This window comes from Pseudophryne corroboree, chromosome 3, assembly GCF_028390025.1.
Source record: "Pseudophryne corroboree isolate aPseCor3 chromosome 3, aPseCor3.hap2, whole genome shotgun sequence".
NCBI classification, from domain to species: Eukaryota; Metazoa; Chordata; class Amphibia; order Anura; family Myobatrachidae; genus Pseudophryne; species Pseudophryne corroboree.
Window position 1 is genome coordinate 214,036,096 of NC_086446.1, and position 22,174 is coordinate 214,058,269.

At 38.5% G+C, this 22,174-nt stretch overlaps 2 pseudogenes; one reads left to right on the top strand and one right to left on the bottom strand.

Moving 5' to 3' along the window:
* Nucleotides 1–5,808: 5,808 nt before the first annotated feature.
* LOC134897575 (5S ribosomal RNA) lies at nt 5,809–5,927 on the bottom strand (annotated as a pseudogene).
* A 6,507-nt stretch (nt 5,928–12,434) lies between these two features.
* LOC134897576 (5S ribosomal RNA) lies at nt 12,435–12,553 on the top strand (annotated as a pseudogene).
* Nucleotides 12,554–22,174: the final 9,621 nt, after the last annotated feature.

Below are 22,174 nucleotides of genomic sequence, written 5' to 3' on the forward strand. Positions count from 1 at the left end.
TATTGATATGAATTAATTTTTGTGGTCACTTTATCACTCTAAATATTATGTACATGTTCACTTTATCACTTTTAATATTATATATATATATATATATATATATACAGATATTCATTTACTGATATGAATTTATTATATTATATCATGAAATTTAGACTATACGAATTATAGATGTATGGTATAATCAATGAGAACTGGACCATGTATAACCTATTATTAATGTATGAACTGAGACTAAAATCAAAGGAGTAAACTATATTTATAAAAAATTGGATGTACAAACACATAGTCAAAATCCATCTTATTTTAACATATTTAATTTTTATTATGATAATTATGTTATGGCTTTCACCGGAAAGGTCATCACGTGATTCATTATAACAGATTTAATTTTCATGGTAACAATTATAATACATAGAACCCCTCACCAGAAAGGTCATTCTATATTTACAACCATTAATAATAAATATGTACGCAATGTGAGATCTATTATCAAGTCTGGGAGTCCTACATTATGAGGTGTCTTTAAGAGATAAATAAACTACAAGAAATGAATATGTGCATTCATGCTATGAAAGGAAGGGGATTGTTCTGATACCTTGGTTAAATTGTGACTGATATTAGGAGCACGAAGAGATAGAAAATAATGATATGATATGATCTGTAAAGGTTATAGATGAGAGGAGTCATGATTTTTCAAAATTAGACAGCTGACCAATCAGAGAGGAGGGAGGGGTATATAGGCCCGTTAATGGAGACAAACGGGTTGATGCCCTGATGAAGCAGCCTTCCGTGAAACGTGCGTAGGCGTTTACAGGGGCTGTTACGAGATTAGAACCGTTGCATATTAATGTCTATGATTGTATCTAGCAAAGTGTCACAGTAACTAAATGTAGACCACCTCGGTATTACTGGGTAGCAGTGAGCAGGCAATGGCGGCACGAACGCTGGAGGGATAATCAGCCGCTCACCGCTCACAGCAGTGAGGCGGCCACACGTGGTCAGTGATTTACTATCACAAACAAGCGGCGGCTAGCGGCATAAAGGTGGCTTATAGACGGCTGCGGCATAGATACAGCAGGATCTAACTAACAGTCGCTTCCAGCTTGTTACACAGTGTACAGTATCAACTGTCTTGTTACATTTGTGTCAAAGGGGAGGTGTATTTGAATAATAGCAGAGATAAGAGGCAGGATGGCACAGTAGGAGGTAGTGAAGCAATATATTAAAGGCATTAAGATTGTGTCCAGAATATATAAACCTATTAATGGCAGAGAGGCACAAGTGAAACACAGTGATCTATTAACCCTTTACCTATTGGTGCCAACAACCTACTATAATGCAAGTTTTAAGTATACAATGAAATGCACTTGTAAATGACTCCCCTATTTTTGAGACACATTAGTACCTGATAAATACTGTAAATTATATACAGGCAAACAGCCAGCACCAGATCTATCAGCACTAAGAGTCAGAGACGTGGTGCTGGATAATATATGGATCAGCTATAATATAAAGAACATGGGTGCGATTATGGCAAAATTCTGTATATAACGTGATAGTATATAGAAAGATAAAATAGACTGATAATAACATATTACTTGACCTCTGTAATATGTAATGAATTGATGAACAGATGTAACTGATAAGAAGTCTTATTATAGATAGTCGCAGGGATACATTATGAAATTTGCTTAACTAAAAGGCGACAATCATAATCTTCTCTTTCTGTATTAATACAATTTAGAAACCTAAATATTTGAACATATCTGGTTCTTCAATTCATGAGAATTTATTAACAAGAAAGTAACACTTAGAGGACAGAAAGGACAATACATAATATTGCAGCGGTGGGCTATTGAGCCTTTATATAGGAAATTCCATAGATACTAATCGTAACAGTCTCTGTTTTTAAATAATAAAAGAATTGTTTTAAACACTTTTTCGTTCTTACTATCACACTATCCTTTTTAATATTTCATATTGGCTGACTAAGAATTTTTGCATGAGTACATGCTAATAAAAGTTAAGTTTTAAATTTAATTGTGAGGTTCTCAGTGCACCCAGAATAGAGCTTTTGCTTTTTCTGTATGTTTGTGTCATAAAAATAAATACGCTACTACCCATCGCCATAAATTTGGTAAATCACAAACTATTTATTTCATTTTTTAGGATTAGGGACACTGTACTAGGGATTGTAAATACCCAAATAAACCTGGAGAGTTCTCTACTGAAAATTAATTTAGCGAAAAGATCTTCAATTACAGGATAAATCAGTCCTCATTTACAAATATGACATAAATAAGTTGTGATCTGAATGAATCAATTATTGATTTGTCAATTGGACATTTTAATCATTTAATTCTGATCGATAGTGGGTCTACAAGAACATTTATAATAGACAACATTATGTTAACTACCACAAATAATATCATACATGCATGAGGGGTTAGCAAACAAAATTATTCCACCCAAAAACACATGTGCAATAAAGGTAACAGTACATTAACCAGTTGGCAGTCATTTATATTAGATACCCTGGCTAATTTTTAGGAATATGTTTATTGTTTAAACTTAGTTGCATTGTATTCTGCACTCCAGCTGGGTATATTTATATGTGGTGGATTCAAGCCAAGATTTGGTAACTAATGCATTGCTTATTGATCCATTCATCCAAAATCTTTCTCCAGAAGTATCAAAAATGTTGTCAACAATTCCTCACACATTGTGGACAACAGTGTCTGATGATATTAGATATTTGAGATGTTACACCACTAAGTTTAAAATTCAAAATAGGGGCAATAATTCCCATTATACCACAATATCCCTTTCAAACAGAAGCAGAAAAGGGTGTTCCCAGTAAATAAGTAACTACTACATCAAGTATTAGTTAAAATGCATAGTGCACTCAATAAACCCATATCTCCTGTATAGAAATGCAGTGGGAGGAGCTGTAAACTAGTTCAATATTTAGGAGTAATTAATACCATTGTTGAGCCACTGCATCCTGTAATACCAGGAGGCATTTGATATGCCGGCTGTCGGGATCCCGGCGCTCACCATACCGACCCCGAAATCCCGACAGCCTGCATATCGACAACTATTCTCCCTCTTGGGGTGTCCATGACACCCCTGGAGGGAGAATAAATAGCGTGGCGCACATAGCACACCACTGTGCCCGCAGCGTGGTGAGCGCAGCGAGCCCACAAGGTTTTTTTTTGCACTCACCCCACTGTCTGCATACCAGGGGGTCATGATCCCAAGCGCCAGCATAACATACTACACTCTGTAATACCAACACATGTAACTATTTTAATACAAATTCCATCAGACAACACATATTACTGAGTAACTATCTTGTGTTCTGTTTTCTTTCCAATTCAAATATGTCCAGGTTGTCAATATCTTTTTGCATTCACATATAATGGCACACAATACACCTGGACTAAAATTCCCCAGGACTTCATAAACTCTCCAAAAATTTTCAGTCAAAACTTAGATAAAAGGTTACAATTATATTTTTTTCCACGTGGATTGACATTATTTCAGTATATAGATAATTTGCTACTACAAATGTGTTCTCATACATTTAGCCTCAATACAACACAAAGTGAAATATGCCTGGAATGAGTGAGTTGCTAGGTCCAATGCACCTCTGATAGCTTCAGACATATTTTTTTTGCTGAAAGTGCATCTTAGTTGCAACACAATGTGACGCACTAGGAGACTGTGTTGAATAATTTGATATGCAACGTTATTTGTTTTCAACTAAGTCTGTACAAGCACAATGAATCTTAGCATGAAAAACACAGCAGCTGTTGCATCATTGCACTTCATAAACAAATCCAGAGCCTCAGTCACACACAGAAATAAGTTTGGTATTTCAAAATAATCAACAGTCGCCTGGTGTGTCCTAGTCACATTGTGTTGTGACTAAGGCACATTTTTGACAAAAAATCCTCCTGACAGTCTCATGGGACATGGCTTACCAAAGAGGGCTGTTTGGCATGATGCAGCAATAACGTATGAGGACACTTCTTTGCATAAAATTGACAGTACCAGCTTTAGGGTGTTTTCCAAATATAAGAAAGATTTTTTCTGTATTCTATTATGAATATCTAGTAGATGCAGGAGGAGGCTTTACATAATGACATGTTGGTAAACAGAGACTGGTAGTTCCCAATTAGAACCAGCAGCAAAGAGATTACTGTTATGTCTAACAAATGACCTACAGCAATAAACAAATTTGTAAACATTGTTTTGGGTTGCAATCTTAAAATGTATGTCCCATATGCAGTAATACCTGTATTAACTTGGCAGAAAATGCAACATATGAATGCTGCACACTTTTACATACCCTCCAACATTGTACCCTCGAAAACCTGTATAAATTAAGAAAGGGGGCATGGTCACTGGTAAAGGGGGCGTGGCCACGTCCCCTTTCCTATACTTTCTATGGAGATTTAGTGAGTAAAAATCAGTACAAAGCCCTTTTTGGCCGGTACAGACCATAAAAAAACGTTACTGTACCGGCCAAAAAGGTACAGTTGGAGGGTATGCTTTTACAACTAGAATGAGAACTCTTAGCAGAACTAAGGGAATTAGCAAAAGCATGTATATTGTCAAAAAGAAAAACTGTAAATATATATACACAGATAGTAGATACACCTTTGTAGGGGTGCACAACTTTGGGGAATTATAAAATCAAAGAGACTTTATGACAGCAACAGGCAACCCAATTGCACATGCATTACTAATGTAAATCATAGAGCCAATAATGTTGCAAAGGCAGCAGTACAAATAAAAATGTATAAATAAAACTTTTGCACATTTACTAATGATACACCATTTTGACTGGCTTTTAACTAATACGTTATAAAAATGCAAAAAGTAATTCACAATTGAATAGGTCATCCATTGTTGCATCTCACTCTCCTTTCAAATTATAAGCATTGTAATTGTGGGCCCAGGTTCATTAAGAGGCATTTTTGGGGATGCAGTCATCATTAATTTATATACATGTAGATCTTGCTTTCTGTATCTTTGACAAAAATTTAATTAATGGTCCAACTCTTTGACAAGGTAATGCAGGGGATTTGAGGAAAAAGATGTGGGGTTTCCTGAGAGTATTGTACAAGCTTGAAAAAACACTGGTTGTTGATCCTGCACAGAACTAGATTCAAAGATACAGAAAATTAAATTAAAATTAAATAAGAGCCAGAAATGGACAATAATCTTTGGAAATCCCAATCTGTCCGTATGGCGGTGCGCCCAGGGTCATAAAAGGCAAGCAGAATTGTATATACAAAGAGAAAAAAAAGTATGACACTAGTTTGGGCGCACTCTTGTTATTATTTTTGATAATGATCAAATGAGATAAAGGCCTAAAGCTTGATATTGACGTCTAGGGCTAGTACTCTGCTATCCTTTTAAATAACCTCAAAACAGGATATATTCTGCATGAATAGCCATATTTATATAATGAAAGATGTGACTGGAAGAAACACCAATTTAAGTTGCAAAATAATGTGTGAAATGTTCAGATCTTAATTATACCTGGATAATTGCATAATGGAAGGTAGCTACATCACAAACTGCCTCCGTCTGCCAGAGATCTGTACAAACTTTGTTTGTATTAATGCGGCCCTGATAAGGGTTGGATTAGTGGGTGGGAGAGCCCACACACTATGGAATGATTTTTAGTAACTTGCCACTGTCTTTGATAGGTAAATCATAGGAAGATTAGGAAAGTAGTTGGAATCAGTGAAGTAGTGATACTGCTGTTGGCGTTAATACCATAGGAGGATCTTTCTACTTCACCGGGTATTCCCTAGTAGTCACCCGTCTAGGTACTGACCCAGCCCACCTCCGTTTAGCTTCCAAGATCGGACGAGATTGGGCGTGAACGGAGGGGTATGGTCGTAGAGAGAGCTTGCCCTATATCGCCAATGAGAGTGCACCGAAACGGAAGGATAGATTCCTTCTCGGGAGAGAATATTATGAGATTATAAAATGATTGAATAAATACCGATAGATAATTAGGTGTGAATCTGCTGTCCACGTTAGACTGGCAAGACGTGTACCCTAGGGGACTAGTCCGCCTGAATCGTGGATGAGAGTTCACGGAAAGAAGGAAAGTGGGAATGTAGTTAAGAATTTACACAGTCATAAAGGATAAATATTTGGAGTTCTTGATTTCCTTAGGATCACCTGTCTGACTTAAATTAAATATATAAATCTTGATGATAGTGGACAGTATCATGCGGATATCACAAAAAGGAAGGAAATACCGAAGAATGTAATCAGAATATCCATGCATTGACACATTGATATATATCTTTAGTGCTATTATGCTGGGTACTGGATTTGGTATGTTCAACACATCCTATAAAATAACTAGAAAAACTGGTCACTACTGACAGTGGCAAAGTTATGAGTTATTAACTGTCTCCTTGGTAACGGGTCGTCAGGGGGACAGTACCCTCGAGTTGCTTTTAAAGCACTGTCTGGCGCAGACCACTGGTGGAACCGAATGATATAAGTCCAACAAATGTAATTGCCTGAAGCACGCAGAGATATTCGTGCTTAGTATGCATACATAAAAATATATATGAACAGATATGCCATGCTCCTTCTCTAGGGGCATGAGATATAGCACCAGTGGTACCTGAAGAATATACAATTATTTGCTAAAGCATGAGGGTTACACCCAACTGTGACAGAGATTTTGTGTGGATTTACCTTGTGAGCCTGTAATCAGGCAGTACAAAACAATTTTTTATTATTACCACCCAGAGAAAATAAATATTTTTGTTTGAAAAATCCTTTGACTTTTAAGTAGCCAACAGGTGGTGTGCCTGTTAATACAGCAAAAAAAACAAATTGTTTAAATGTGCACACACACTGTTGAAAAAATGTGCACACCTGTCAAAGGTTAATAGATATCTCTATTTATGATAACAGATAGGTAAAGGAACCCACAAAAAGATGAATAAAGTATTAAATATCACCCATTTGGATGTCAGACGTAAGAGGTGCCCCTTACAAAGCACACCTATCGTAGGGTATTAGAAATCACATACTATAGTGACAAATAGACAAAAATGCCTTAAGTAAGATATGAAAAAATATTATTGAATATCACCCATTCAGATGTCCGACATGAGAGGTGCCCCTTAGAAAAAAACGCGTTTCACCCGGTAACGGGCTTGTTCACTTTCATTCTGAGCAGCTACTGGAAGTCAGTGGCCTGAGTTTTTAATGGAGCCTGTAATTAGCGTCAGCCAATGATTGTATTGGGGGCGGGGTTAGCCTGGACAGGTAATCATTGGACGGCCTGCTAGTGGGGAGGACTGATAGTGATGGTTTAGCCAGAGTGGGGCGGAAGTTGTACTCACCACTTCCGCCCTCACTGTGTGGCTATATTGTGGACAGGGAAAGTGCCCGTGGTTATAGGTCCACTTATGTGGGCTGTGGGTGGGATGCAAAGTGCCCCTGTGAAAACCTGCTGTCAGGCTTCCTGTAATAATAAGAGGGCCGCATTCGGCGGTGTCCGCTGGAAAGCGTATGTGGGCGGAAGTCGTCACCTTCACTTCCGCCCATACTCGGCTCCAGCGGGTTGGTATAGTTACTGTGTTGATCACGTGTGGGGGCCGTGATCGGCATGCGTGTTGGGAGACGTGTGTGGGCGGAGGTCATTACCTCCACTTCCGCCCATACTATGGTTTGGCGGGTTGCTATGGTTACTGAGTTTAGCTTGCAGGGTGAAAGGACGGACGATGTATTCCGCTAAGGGCGGAAAGGTCTGCTGTACTTAAAGCCTTATGGTTGAGTACATAGGAATGTTAAGATATACATGGGTCAGTAAATAAAAATAATAAATAATGAGGAGTAAAGAATAAATAAATGAAGAACAAATAAATAAAGAACAGAAGCAGGGAGGGGGGGAGTGGTCAGGGTGCTCCACCCCCTTACCTGCTGAGCTGAATAGACATGTTGTGTCTGGGTTTATTATAGGTGAAATGGGGCAAATAATGGCGCTCATGATCATTAGGTAGGAAGGGGGGATAAAATATCAAGTGTACATGCTGTAAATCTATGAAAAAAATATAAATAAAAGAAATATAAAATATATAAAAATAAATATAAATATAAAAATAAATAAAAATAAAAAAATATAATAATAATAATAATAAAAAAATATAAAATTATAAAATATAAAATAAAAAATAATATAATATTATAAAAATATAATAATAATAAATATAAATGTAAAAATGTGTGGAAAAAATGTGGTAAATTATAGAAGCAAGGGTGAATGTAGGATGTGCATATAAGGGAAGGGTGGGTGGATTTTGGACAGTGTGAGTGATGGGGGGAAAAGGAAGGGGGTGTAGGAAATGAAGTGTAGTAATTGGGGAGGAATGCAGTGAGTGATTAATGGGTGCGGAGGTGTAAAATGCTTGCCTGGGTTGACATACCCAGGAACCTGGCGGTGAGTCAGAAGTGTACTAGGTTAATATATGACCGAAGGTATGTGCTGTATACAAGGTGCCTGTGGTGATGCAAGATGGTGTGTGGAAAGTGGTGTATACTGTTGGGCATGAAAAAAGGGGGGAGGGGGAAAAAGAGAAAAGGGGAAAGGTGGGGGAAAAGAAAGGGGGGGGGGAGGGATTAGTTTTGTGATAAACGGTGTATGGGTGAGTAGTGCCTGAACCTCATTTTGCAGGTGATGTGACTAGTGGTATGAGGGTGTATTGCTTGTAAGAATTGGTGAGTGGCACTTGTCCTGTGTGAGGTGCAGATGGGAAAGGTTGGTGACAGGATGAGTAAGGTTGGTGACAGGATGAGTTTTAGTAGTAGACCTATATAGATAATACTTATTGTAAGGATCTCACAAGAAGACACTATAGTTAATATTCTCATTAAGGCCATTGGGTCGAAGACCATTCAGCTTAAAAGTCCATTCACTCTCTTTTCTCAAGAGTTCTTTGGTAATGTCACCGCCTCTAATTCCCAGGTGAATTTGTTCCAAGCCAAAGATCTTGAAGTCGTTCTGGTGATCCTTATGAAAGGTGTAGAAGTGTCTTGCAACAGTTGTTAGCTGCTTCATCCTGGCAAGATCCGTGGCGGCATTTCGGCAAGTGCCCAGATGTTCCAAGGCTCTTTCCTTGAGTTTCCGCGTTGTCATGCCTATATACCTTGCGTCACAGCTACACGTAACACAATAAATTAATGCTTGTGTGTCACAATTGAAGAATTGTTTAATCCTTATGTTCTTTCCATATCTGTCCACCACTGAATTTGTTTTTAGGATATGGGGGCATATTTTACATTTGCCACAGGGAAAAGAGCCTGTCACTTTAGTATTTGCTGGTATCCCACTTGTCACATAGTCCGTTATCTGACTTTGTCTTGTTGTCTCACGGACTTAATGAGAATATTAACTATAGTGTCTTCTTGTGAGATCCTTACAATAAGTATTATCTATATAGGTCTACTACTAAAACTCATCCTGTCACCAACCTTACTCATCCTGTCACCAACCTTTCCCATCTGCACCTCACACAGGACAAGTGCCACTCACCAATTCTTACAAGCAATACACCCTCATACCACTAGTCACATCACCTGCAAAATGAGGTTCAGGCACTACTCACCCATACACCGTTTATCACAAAACTAATCCCTCCCCCCCCCCCTTTCTTTTCCCCCACCTTTCCCCTTTTCTCTTTCCCCCCCCCCCCCCTTTTTTCATGCCCAACAGTATACACCACTTTCCACACACCATCTTGCATCACCACAGGCACCTTGTATACAGCACATACCTTCGGTCATATATTAACCTAGTACACTTCTGACTCACCGCCAGGTTCCTGGGTATGTCAACCCAGGCAAGCATTTTACACCTCCGCACCCATTAATCACTCACTGCATTCCTCCCCAATTACTACACTTCATTTCCTACACCCCCTTCCTTTTCCCCCCATCACTCACACTGTCCAAAATCCACCCACCCTTCCCTTATATGCACATCCTACATTCACCCTTGCTTCTATAATTTACCACATTTTTTCCACACATTTTTACATTTATATTTATTATTATTATATTTTTATAATATTATATTATTTTTTATTTTATATTTTATAATTTTATATTTTTTTATTATTATTATTATTATTATATTTTTTTATTTTTATTTATTTTTATATTTATATTTATTTTTATATATTTTATATTTCTTTTATTTATATTTTTTTCATAGATTTACAGCATGTACACTTGATATTTTAACCCCCTTCCTACCTAATGATCATGAGCGCCATTATTTGCCCCATTTCACCTATAATAAACCCAGACACAACATGTCTATTCAGCTCAGCAGGTAAGGGGGTGGAGCACCCTGACCACTCCCCCCCTCCCTGCTTCTGTTCTTTATTTATTTGTTCTTCATTTATTTATTCTTTACTCCTCATTATTTATTATTTTTATTTACTGACCCATGTATATCTTAACATTCCTATGTACTCAACCATAAGGCTTTAAGTACAGCAGACCTTTCCGCCCTTAGCGGAATACATCGTCCGTCCTTTCACCCTGCAAGCTAAACTCAGTAACCATAGCAACCCGCCAAACCATAGTATGGGCGGAAGTGGAGGTAATGACCTCCGCCCACACACGTCTCCCAACACGCATGCCGATCACGGCCCCCACACGTGATCAACACAGTAACTATACCAACCCGCTGGAGCCGAGTATGGGCGGAAGTGAAGGTGACGACTTCCGCCCACACACGCTTTCCAGCGGACACCGCCGAATGCGGCCCTCTTATTAATACAGGAAGCCTGACAGCAGGTTTTCACAGGGGCACTTTGCATCCCACCCACAGCCCACATAAGTGGACCTATAACCACGGGCACTTTCCCTGTCCACAATATAGCCACACAGTGAGGGCGGAAGTGGTGAGTACAACTTCCGCCCCACTCTGGCTAAACCATCACTATCAGTCCTCCCCACTAGCAGGCCGTCCAATGATTACCTGTCCAGGCTAACCCCGCCCCCAATACAATCATTGGCTGACGCTAATTACAGGCTCCATTAAAAACTCAGGCCACTGACTTCCAGTAGCTGCTCAGAATGAAAGTGAACAAGCCCGTTACCGGGTGAAAAGCGTTTTTTTCTAAGGGGCACCTCTCATGTCGGACATCTGAATGGGTGATATTCAATAATATTTTTTCATATCTTACTTAAGGCATTTTTGTCTATTTGTCACTATAGTATGTGATTTCTAATACCCTACGATAGGTGTGCTTTGTAAGGGGCACCTCTTACGTCTGACATCCAAATGGGTGATATTTAATACTTTATTCATCTTTTTGTGGGTTCCTTTACCTATCTGTTATCATAAATAGAGATATCTATTAACCTTTGACAGGTGTGCACATTTTTTCAACAGTGTGTGTGCACATTTAAACAATTTGTTTTTTCTGCTGTATTAACAGGCACACCACCTGTTGGCTACTTAAAAGTCAAAGGATTTTTCAAACAAAAATATTTATTTTCTCTGGGTGGTAATAATAAAAAATTGTTTTGTACTGCCTGATTACAGGCTCACAAGGTAAATCCACACAAAATCTCTGTCACAGTTGGGTGTAACCCTCATGCTTTAGCAAATAATTGTATATTCTTCAGGTACCACTGGTGCTATATCTCATGCCCCTAGAGAAGGAGCATGGCATATCTGTTCATATATATTTTTATGTATGCATACTAAGCACGAATATCTCTGCGTGCTTCAGGCAATTACATTTGTGGGACTTATATCATTCGGTTCCACCAGTGGTCTGCGCCAGACAGTGCTTTAAAAGCAACTCGAGGGTACTGTCCCCCTGACGACCCGTTACCAAGGAGACAGTTAATAACTCATAACTTTGCCACTGTCAGTAGTGACCAGTTTTTCTAGTTATTTTATAGGATGTGTTGAACATACCAAATCCAGTACCCAGCATAATAGCACTAAAGATATATATCAATGTGTCAATGCATGGATATTCTGATTACATTCTTCGGTATTTCCTTCCTTTTTGTGATATCCGCATGATACTGTCCACTATCATCAAGATTTATATATTTAATTTAAGTCAGACAGGTGATCCTAAGGAAATCAAGAACTCCAAATATTTATCCTTTATGACTGTGTAAATTCTTAACTACATTCCCACTTTCCTTCTTTCCGTGAACTCTCATCCACGATTCAGGCGGACTAGTCCCCTAGGGTACACGTCTTGCCAGTCTAACGTGGACAGCAGATTCACACCTAATTATCTATCGGTATTTATTCAATCATTTTATAATCTCATAATATTCTCTCCCGAGAAGGAATCTATCCTTCCGTTTCGGTGCACTCTCATTGGCGATATAGGGCAAGCTCTCTCTACGACCATACCCCTCCGTTCACGCCCAATCTCGTCCGATCTTGGAAGCTAAACGGAGGTGGGCTGGGTCAGTACCTAGACGGGTGACTACTAGGGAATACCCGGTGAAGTAGAAAGATCCTCCTATGGTATTAACGCCAACAGCAGTATCGCTACTTCACTGATTCCAACTACTTTCCTAATCTTCCTATGATTTACCTATCAAAGACAGTGGCAAGTTACTAAAAATCATTCCATAGTGTGTGGGCTCTCCCACCCACTAATCCAACCCTTATCAGGGCCGCATTAATACAAACAAAGTTTGTACAGATCTCTGGCAGACGGAGGCAGTTTGTGATGTAGCTACCTTCCATTATGCAATTATCCAGGTATAATTAAGATCTGAACATTTCACACATTATTTTGCAACTTAAATTGGTGTTTCTTCCAGTCACATCTTTCATTATATAAATATGGCTATTCATGCAGAATATATCCTGTTTTGAGGTTATTTAAAAGGATAGCAGAGTACTAGCCCTAGACGTCAATATCAAGCTTTAGGCCTTTATCTCATTTGATCATTATCAAAAATAATAACAAGAGTGCGCCCAAACTAGTGTCATACTTTTTTTTCTCTTTGTATATACAATTCAGTATTGTACAAGCTGCAAGAGAAGACACCGTGAAGAGATGGCATAGAACTCTCCTAGATTGGGGCAAACTGATGTACCTTAAGTGTCATATCCGGGTATTGTGAACATCAGAAGAAATATAAAACTTAACTTTTAATTGTTTATTACAAGATAAAATAGGAGTAAGAGGTACTCCAAACCATTTAAAGGGAGAAATATGGACAAATACAACATTTAGACATATAAACAAAACATTGTTAAAAGGTACACAGGTTCCGTTTGTTATACTTTGGCCACAGCCAGGGTTAAATATGATTGAAAAGTGTATGGTAGTAGTTTGTTGTCCATTTGGAAAATAGACAAGGTTTTTAGGATATTTTCTGGATTTTGCTGCCCCGCATTTGCCTCAGCATTGATTATGGGGTGAGAGATCCCTACTCATACCAGCCAATGGAAAGGCAAGAAAATATCGGGGTTTATTTGTGAGCGACTTTGTTTCCGCTTTCGGTTGATGACACAAAGCCAGCGCAGCCAATGAGAGAACTGCTAGCACCCTTGCAACCCCGATATTGAAATAGAAAGGATAAATATGGTGTCGTATGTATGAAGATAAATAGGTGGAATGAGTTAGTACTTTAACCTGAATAATAAAGGACTGATGACATCTTTAACCATGCAATCTGTGTTATGTTCCACAATCTGCTGACCAATAGGAAAAGAGGCAGTGTTGCTAATACAGTTTTTATCTCTAAATATATAATTGTTTAAAATATTTCCTGCTTATTGCAAAATAATCACATAAATAGTGATGCCCATCTTCTCAAAGTTAGTCAAATCCAACATGGTAGTAGGTTAAACACCAAGAGGTCTACATGCATGCAGTTCCCGACCATCAGGAAAAAGCAAGAGGCAATCCTTATTGATTATTAGGCCCACAGTCTAATCCTAGTTCTCATCCTACTTATGAAATTGCTCTGTGTTCAATTTCTTGATCTACAGTATTTCTTCTTCTCTTCTTCAAGGTGTCATCATTGACTCTGAACTGTCCTTTGTAGCCCACGTTCAATCTGTTTCCAATTGCTGTTACAGACAACTATAAAACGTATCTAGAATATGCCCTTAAATTGCCTTCATTGTTTCCCACATTGATTATTGCAATATTCTTCTTACTGGTCTTCCACAATACAAATTTTTTACACTTACGATCCTTTGAGTGCAGAGGTGAGGCTGATTTTCCTCTCAAAACATTCATCTTCTGCTGCTACACTCTAATAGCCCCTCAAATGGATGCCTTTATTTTACGAAATTCAATTTAAAATACTTCTACTTACACTTAAAAGTATTAACCAAACTACACCAACATTCAACTCCTTGCTTATCTCAAAATATATACCAGCTTCATTCCTCCAATCTGCCCAATATCTGTATTTCTAATCCATACTCATTAACTGTTCCCATTCATGGACACATTACTTTTTTCAGGCTACACCCACTCTGTGGAAGGCATTCTCATGCACAACAAGACTATCTTCTAGTCCCCAAACCTTCAAGTAATCCCTGAAAACTAATCTTATTACTCAAGGTTATGAATTTCTAGTACCACCCTTTTAACCCCCATAGGCTGTCCAACCCAATATATATCCTCTATACCAGTGATGTCATTTTTGGGCATTTTTTTATTGTAATTGCTGCCAGCACTACCAAATGCTGAACTCAGAGGAGATGGAGACTGAGAAAAGCAGGCTGCTGCACTCAGAACAGCCAAAGCTTGCTCACATAAGTGAGACTCAACTCCCCAGCATGCCTGTCAGCAGGGATTACTCCCTCCCCCCTGCTCCAACACCGGATGCAGCCAACAGCCAGATGCAGAAGGGAAGACTCCATGGCCTTGGGGGAGCTGCTCTCTGCTGGCTCCAAGTAGCTCACAGTGGTGCCAGTTAGTACCACTGGGTACATAGATATGCACCACAGACACAATTTATGCCCAAAAAAATGGGGTGTGGCTCATGGGGCTGTCATATCCTATGAGACCACATCCCTTGTAGTGAGACCATGCTGCTTTTCTTGGAGCATGCACGCTGATGGCACATGCAAATAATCCTACTGCTGCTAACCTCCCCCTTCCCTTATCATAGTGCCCCCCCATCATTTTCTACTGCATCCACTCCTGCTCCATACAGTCCACAAATAACAAATATTTCTTTCTACACTCACACTTCCCACTGACCTTAGTGAACATTGCTGTGTGACTACTTTGTACAGCTCACCAAGAACCTCAGCTATATGGCTGGACAAATAAGCAATAAGTATCACTTTTCCCTGTGTGTCAATGCCTTCTTTCCCTATAGATTAAAAGCTTGTCAGTAGTGCCATCTTATCCTTGTCTATGTTATACTAGGTTTTGTGCTATTACTGTTTTGTTCCATTTGTAAAACGCAATGGAATATTATGGTGCTATTTACTGTGCGTAAAAGGTAATACATGATAATCAAAAAAATAATGCTGATAAGGGTCATTAATGTAATGTGTGATCTGTTGTGTAATCTGCAAGTTAGTCATATCATTATTTTTAAATGGGTTTTTCTAATTTAATGTCAGGACTGATATTGTAATGCAGGAGTTATGTAGTTTAGTAAAATATTGTATTGGCTAATAGTGCAAAATGAAGTCTTGAATAGTAACTAATAAAAATATATATTTTGGAGGACTATTTATCAAAATTGTTGCTATTGATTTATTGATGTGACTAGTTAGGGTTAGCATTACCATAAGTGGATTACGTGGTGAATAATACTGTAATAGATATATAACACGTGTTTCTTTTCCAAATAGTACCTCAACATGTAAGTGCCCAAACAGATTTAGACTCAGGGTGGTATCCAATTAGATTCAATCCATTTTTGGCGGCCCAAAAGGGATGGATATCACAATTTTTGACCAATTGTCATTATTGTGGTATCCAGTTTTGATCTGCCAAAAACAGACCTGCGATCGTTCGATAATACATTGGATCCAGGATAAGCTCCCAGTCCCATGTCTTATCACGGTTTAGGCAGGCCAGTTATTGCGGACTATGCTTAATGCCCTATAAGTGCCAACATCAGGGGGAGGAGTGCGCTGCATCGGGGCTAATTGGATCACCCCATACAATACAATTACCCTTGGTTATTGACCATGGGTAATTGGATACCCCGCTCAGTCACACATAGATGTACAAATGTCACACATAAAAGTGATCACTGCAAGCTAGCAAAGTTGTTTTATTTATGCATAAGAACATATGCATATAAGAACATTTTGAGTGAAAAGCAAAATTATGCAGAAGAGTCGTGTGGGACCCCGTGTGCCAAGAGGGGAGAATCTGCAACATAAGATACCAGCAGCACCAGGTAGCCAAAACGGCAAGAACACTTATGAGGAAGCAGCATAGTTTACCAAATGACTTGATTTTAATAAGCAAAATCAATTTTGAGAACAGGGACTGTATGTCATGCTTAAAACTGCATTTAAAATCATACAGTCCAACAGTTCTTACATCTACTAAATGTAGAGGATAAAGAAGTGAGTGTGGTCTACTTCAATACACAGTTCATGCTATTACTTCATGTTATAATAGCCTTTCCAGTGCTCCAATTACATCATCAGTGGGTAGTCAGCAGATCTCTTCACAGAGTTTCCCCTCCACTGGACACCTACATCAGGTACAGTAAGAACTTGTGTAATGGCGGTAAGGCTTGGGACACACAAGAAAAAGGGAGGTGGGTATCACTTGTGAAAAAGGGGAAATAAGGAGTCCATATGTCTCATTCCTTTCTCATTTATCACATATGTTCCCAACTGACTTATTGTCCCAAAATAAGAGACGCAGACTTATTAAGTTTAAAAATGTCTCTTAATATTATAGCAGATATGTTTTATGTTTTATGGGTAAAACTTTCTTTCCCTATCTGTGCCTATCTCATCCTGAGTTCCTTTATGCATCTATTATGTGTTATGGAAAACAGATCAAACAAGTTTCTTATCTTTACAACCTTTTTTTATTATTATTTAACGGAAATTAGCAGTTGTCTTAAGTGGAGCAGAACAAGTGAATGTCATAAGAAGCATTAATTAGGTCTTGGCTGTTAGATTAATTTTATGTGTCAATTGGTTTGAAGTGCTGTTTAGAAAACAATTATACAACAAAGAATAGTGATGATACTCATTCATCACTATCGTACCTTGTCTAATTGTTTTCTAACATCATGGTTCATCTTGTAAAACATGCCCAAAACAGCTTCTCTGTCTGGTTTGTGACTGATTTCAATATTTACATTGCAATGTAAGCAGAAGTCTGTTCTACATGGAAAGAGAAGTTACAGTTAATTGACATTAAAGATGGATACAGTACTATTTTAAGGTAATGAATATAGATTACTCTTCAGTAAGGAAGCCACAGATGTCGATGGATCATCAGTGTAACAAGAATATTTGAAATTCTCATTTCACTTAATAGAGTACATACAAAATTAAACATGTAACTTGTAATATTTTTTCATTAGAATTCAAAATGTTAAGCTATATTTAGCCGTAAAATAGTAATTAATTTATACACTTGTACACACTTGCATGTTTTAAAATGAAATCTACCCTTGCATTATTAATTTAATAATAGTGTTAGTAGTGGTTTGGGTTTTGCTATCTAGTAGAGACTAGATAATTAATTATAAAAAAGCAAAAAATATTACAAATAATAGCACATTGTTTGAAGTAATGTCAAAGAACCACAGAATGCAATTAGTTATATCCTATTTATGGGTATGGGTCATTGGATGGACACAACTTAGGTTGACAGTCATTAGGTTGATCATGGAAGGTCAACATGCATTAGGTCAACAGGGACAATAGGTCGACATGTACTAGGTTGACAGGTCAAAAGGTCGACATGAGGTTTTTGACTGTGTTTGGTGTTGCTTTCTCCGTAAAGTGATGGGGAACCCAAATTAGTGCACAGTGTCTCCTTGCATGGCTCGCTTCGCTCGCCATGCTTCCGGCAAGGTGCCTTGGCCAGCTTCCATTGCGCTCGGCACAGATTACCATTCCAATCGTAGTCCACGTGGATCGTTAACTATGAAAAAATCCAAAAAATGGAAAAATGTGAAAAACTCATGTCGAGCTTTTGACCTGTCGACCTAGTACATGTCGACCCAATGACCATGTCGACCTAATGCATGTCAACATAATGGCATTGTCGACCTTCAGTGGTCGACCTAATGAGTGTTGACCTAAGTTGTGTCGACCTAATGACCGTAATCCCTATGGACACTTAATAATGAGCATGGAACAAAAACAAATTATACTTTGTTGAGATATTTCCATGCTCTAGCCCTATGAGCTGACATTTCTATTTGCTAATTAATGAAGAATAACACTTAGGGGGACGTTAAATTAGCGACAGTAAATTACAGCTGACTATTTGATCTCTAAATAGGGCTATTCAATTATCCATGAAGTGTGCCCACCAGCAGTACTAATCATGATTCTTTTTCTAGAATTCTGCAGTTTCTGAAATAAACCCTATTATGTAGCCTGTTTTTGAGGGACTGGCAGTGTTAACTTATCACAGATTCTATGTGTTAACACTTGAAATCAGATAATTTAATTGTCTGTGATAGGAGTAGGCACCCCTGGTGTATATGTGATGTGACCTGTGTGTACAGTATACAGCATAATGTGAATGGCAGCACAGCAATGAAGACCATCTGGAAGTCATATGATGAGATAGGAATCGAGTGGTACAGTGGATTACATGTTTCTATCCATTTTATAGGAAAGAAACCTGGAATGTTTTCTGAGATAATAAAGCTTTTTATGCAAATAAAATCGACAACTTAGTAAACAATGCAATGACAAAACCAATAGTGTGAACAGGGTGGCTTCGTCTGTGCCTGGGCATGCCTGCCTAGGTATTGCCATCTCAGCGTCTGGGGCACGTGTCCATTATGCACATGTGCCTCATTCACTTCAATGGGAGTGTCTCTGTGCACTCCTATAGCGGGGCTATGCACCTGATATCCTAGTCCCGTAGGAAGCACATGTCTGAGATGGAGCCACATTAGATGAGTGTGGCTCCATCTGTATATTATGGTACAACCACTTGTATGAGTCTGGAGTCCACAGCACATCCACTTGTATACACAGCACAACCACTATGAGTCTAGAGAGCACAGCCAATTTAACTGTTTAACCAGCAGAGTACAGAGCAGAACATAGCAGTGTGCTTGGAGTCAAATGGTGCCGAGTGCCAGCCTCTGGCCACTGCACCCTTATATAGAATCCAAAACTCATGACAATTTGATGTTGGGAGGATTACATTTTACCTTTATTTGGAATTGGAGCCTAGCAGGAAACCCTGAGCTGTGGCTTGGATGTACTCGGATACCAGGAAGGTCAGTCACATTCAGAATTAAGGTAATCTGAACTTCTCATCTCTAGTTCAAAAGTCACACCCTCACATACTAAAGGCCAGTACTGATGGGGGAGATGTGTGCTGAGCAATCTTAACATAGACCACTCAGCACACATCTCTCCCCCCTGCTCAGTACAGCATGATGTGCTGAGCGAGGGGGGGGACAATGACGGGGGCCGCTCACTTCACACAGCGCTGAAGTGAGCGACCCGCTAGATTGAGCTGCATGAAGGCCAATCTAGCACAAGCGATAGCGATGCGCGGGGCCGCGCATCGCTATCGCTGGGGGGCATACACATGGTAGATCCATGCTTAGAATCTAAGCAATCTAGTCAGATTTCTTAGACTTTAAACACGGATCTCTCTGTGTGTACCCCCATAACACATATATTTTCAGGAGCAATTCCTTTTCTTCACATCAGAGATGGCACTATATATAAATATATATATATATATATATATATATATTCAATTCAATATAAGGAAGGCACTCACCAGACTTGTAATGCAAAAAGAATTGTTTATCAAATCTCACATCAGCAGCTTAATCGTGGTTGGTCGACGTTTCGGTCCCATACCGGACCTTTTTCTAGACCAGTGTATACAGTCGTCAGAATCACAAACCAAATGGCCTCAGTGTGGAACTACAAATACCACCACAGAGTCCGCCCATAATTCAATCAACCAATCAAAATGTTAAATCAGTTAAATTATATAATTGGCAAACACACATAGCATACTACACCTGTCAAGCATATGGTTTAACCTATTTATGTACAGCATATTAGAATAGTAGTGGCGCTCACCTCATTCCCTGTTTGGAATCGATAGACTGGTGGAACGCACGCCGCCGGTGACACGCATGGCACTTCCTCTATCTCTTTTATCCCTTCCGGTTTCATCGTTTAACACTAGATAACTAGTGGAACGCAAGCCGCGGGTGACCCGCAAGGCACTTCCGCGTCTCATATCACCATGTAGTCATTTCCGGATAGTCATGTGAATACCGGAGCGCAGCATAAATACGCTATATAATACTTCATATGTCTTTATATTAATGTATCAACAATAAGTCAAATATGAGTAGCTGTATCTGTGTTTGCACTAGTATATCTTTAGTCAAATCTTATTAATCTTTTGAGTTAGCCGCTCATGCTGGTGTCAGTAGTTCCACACTGGTTCAAGCCAACATAGTGAAAATCCGATATCAATACATATAAACATACAAACATATAAACATACAAATAATATGGTATTAAATACCATATTATTATTAAAATCAAACAATTATGACTAATGTCTAATGTGTAAAATACTAATGTAAAATGTCCAACGAATTTATGTAATGTACCGTATGATAGAGAAATTACTATGTACAAAGGTATAGCCAGTATTTAGCAGTGTACTAGACGAGCGGCTTAACGGCCCGTCTAGCTGCAGAATACATGGTGATATTTGAAGTGAGATATCAGTGACGGCACTGTGGGTTACGCGGCAGTGGCTGCATTAATTTAATATTTTATCACTAATGTGCCATTTATAGCCGCAGATTATACATTGATATCTGAAAATATATATCTATCACGGCACTTTGGATGATACCACAGTGGCTATTAGAATTGAATAGTAATATATGTCCCGTGTAACCGCAGGCTCCAGTACGACAGAATGATACAAGTATTTGTCATGGTAGTGTAACTGTGTTATCACTGCCTCAGTAACCCAGTAAATTGATAATATCTGTGTTCCATAGAGTTGCGGACTACACGGGGATACCCTGTCATTAGGATTTGCTACGGCAGGGTGATCTTGTTACAGCGGCTATGATCATCAAAATAACACCCCGATTCATGGTTATTTAACATGGTATTCCTGGCTATACCATATCTGATATGACACTAGAATTTTCTCATTATATCAGTGGTCAGATGGCGTGAACCGCCCGCAGCCACACAGTGATAGTATAACCCCTATATCTGCCATAGCATGACAGCTACGGCAGCCGTGTCTATTTAATACAGTGGATGGACAGTCTCCTACAAAGCTATTATTAACACGAGACTGCATAGTCGGCATTATAGGCAAAAGATGACAGTTGATATTCACTGAAATTGCGGATGACCAAATATATGAGGTCTAGTTGACACATGTCTAGTTTTCTGTTATTCCACATCATATGTGATTAATTTATAATAACAAAACACGTGTTTATTTTAAGCATTATTAATGCAGGCATAGTACTTAACATCCTTTGGGTAGTATTACCTGAGATATCAGATAACATTTCGGTACACAGCAATTATCATCTTTTAAAGCTATCTGAAAGACGATACAAAATATTAAACGTTTATACCTCTCTTAGCGTACATTTAGCTTTTGCATATTATAGAGAAAGCCAAACGGTTCATACATTTCAGGACTATTTAATAACAATAACACATAAGGAATATGACACAGTAGCCTTGTTTTTAATCTTTATTCACTTTATTTTCTTTCTTGTTCACTTTCTTTACTATTTTTTTAATACTTCGCTTTACTCTGAATAAAGGACAATACAAGTCCAGTAAACTAATTTAATTATATACAAGATAAATAAACATTTATTGTGGCATTTAGCCTACATTTGAGAATTTGACAGGGGTTTTAACGAACTTGTAATAAAGAATTTATTTTGAAAT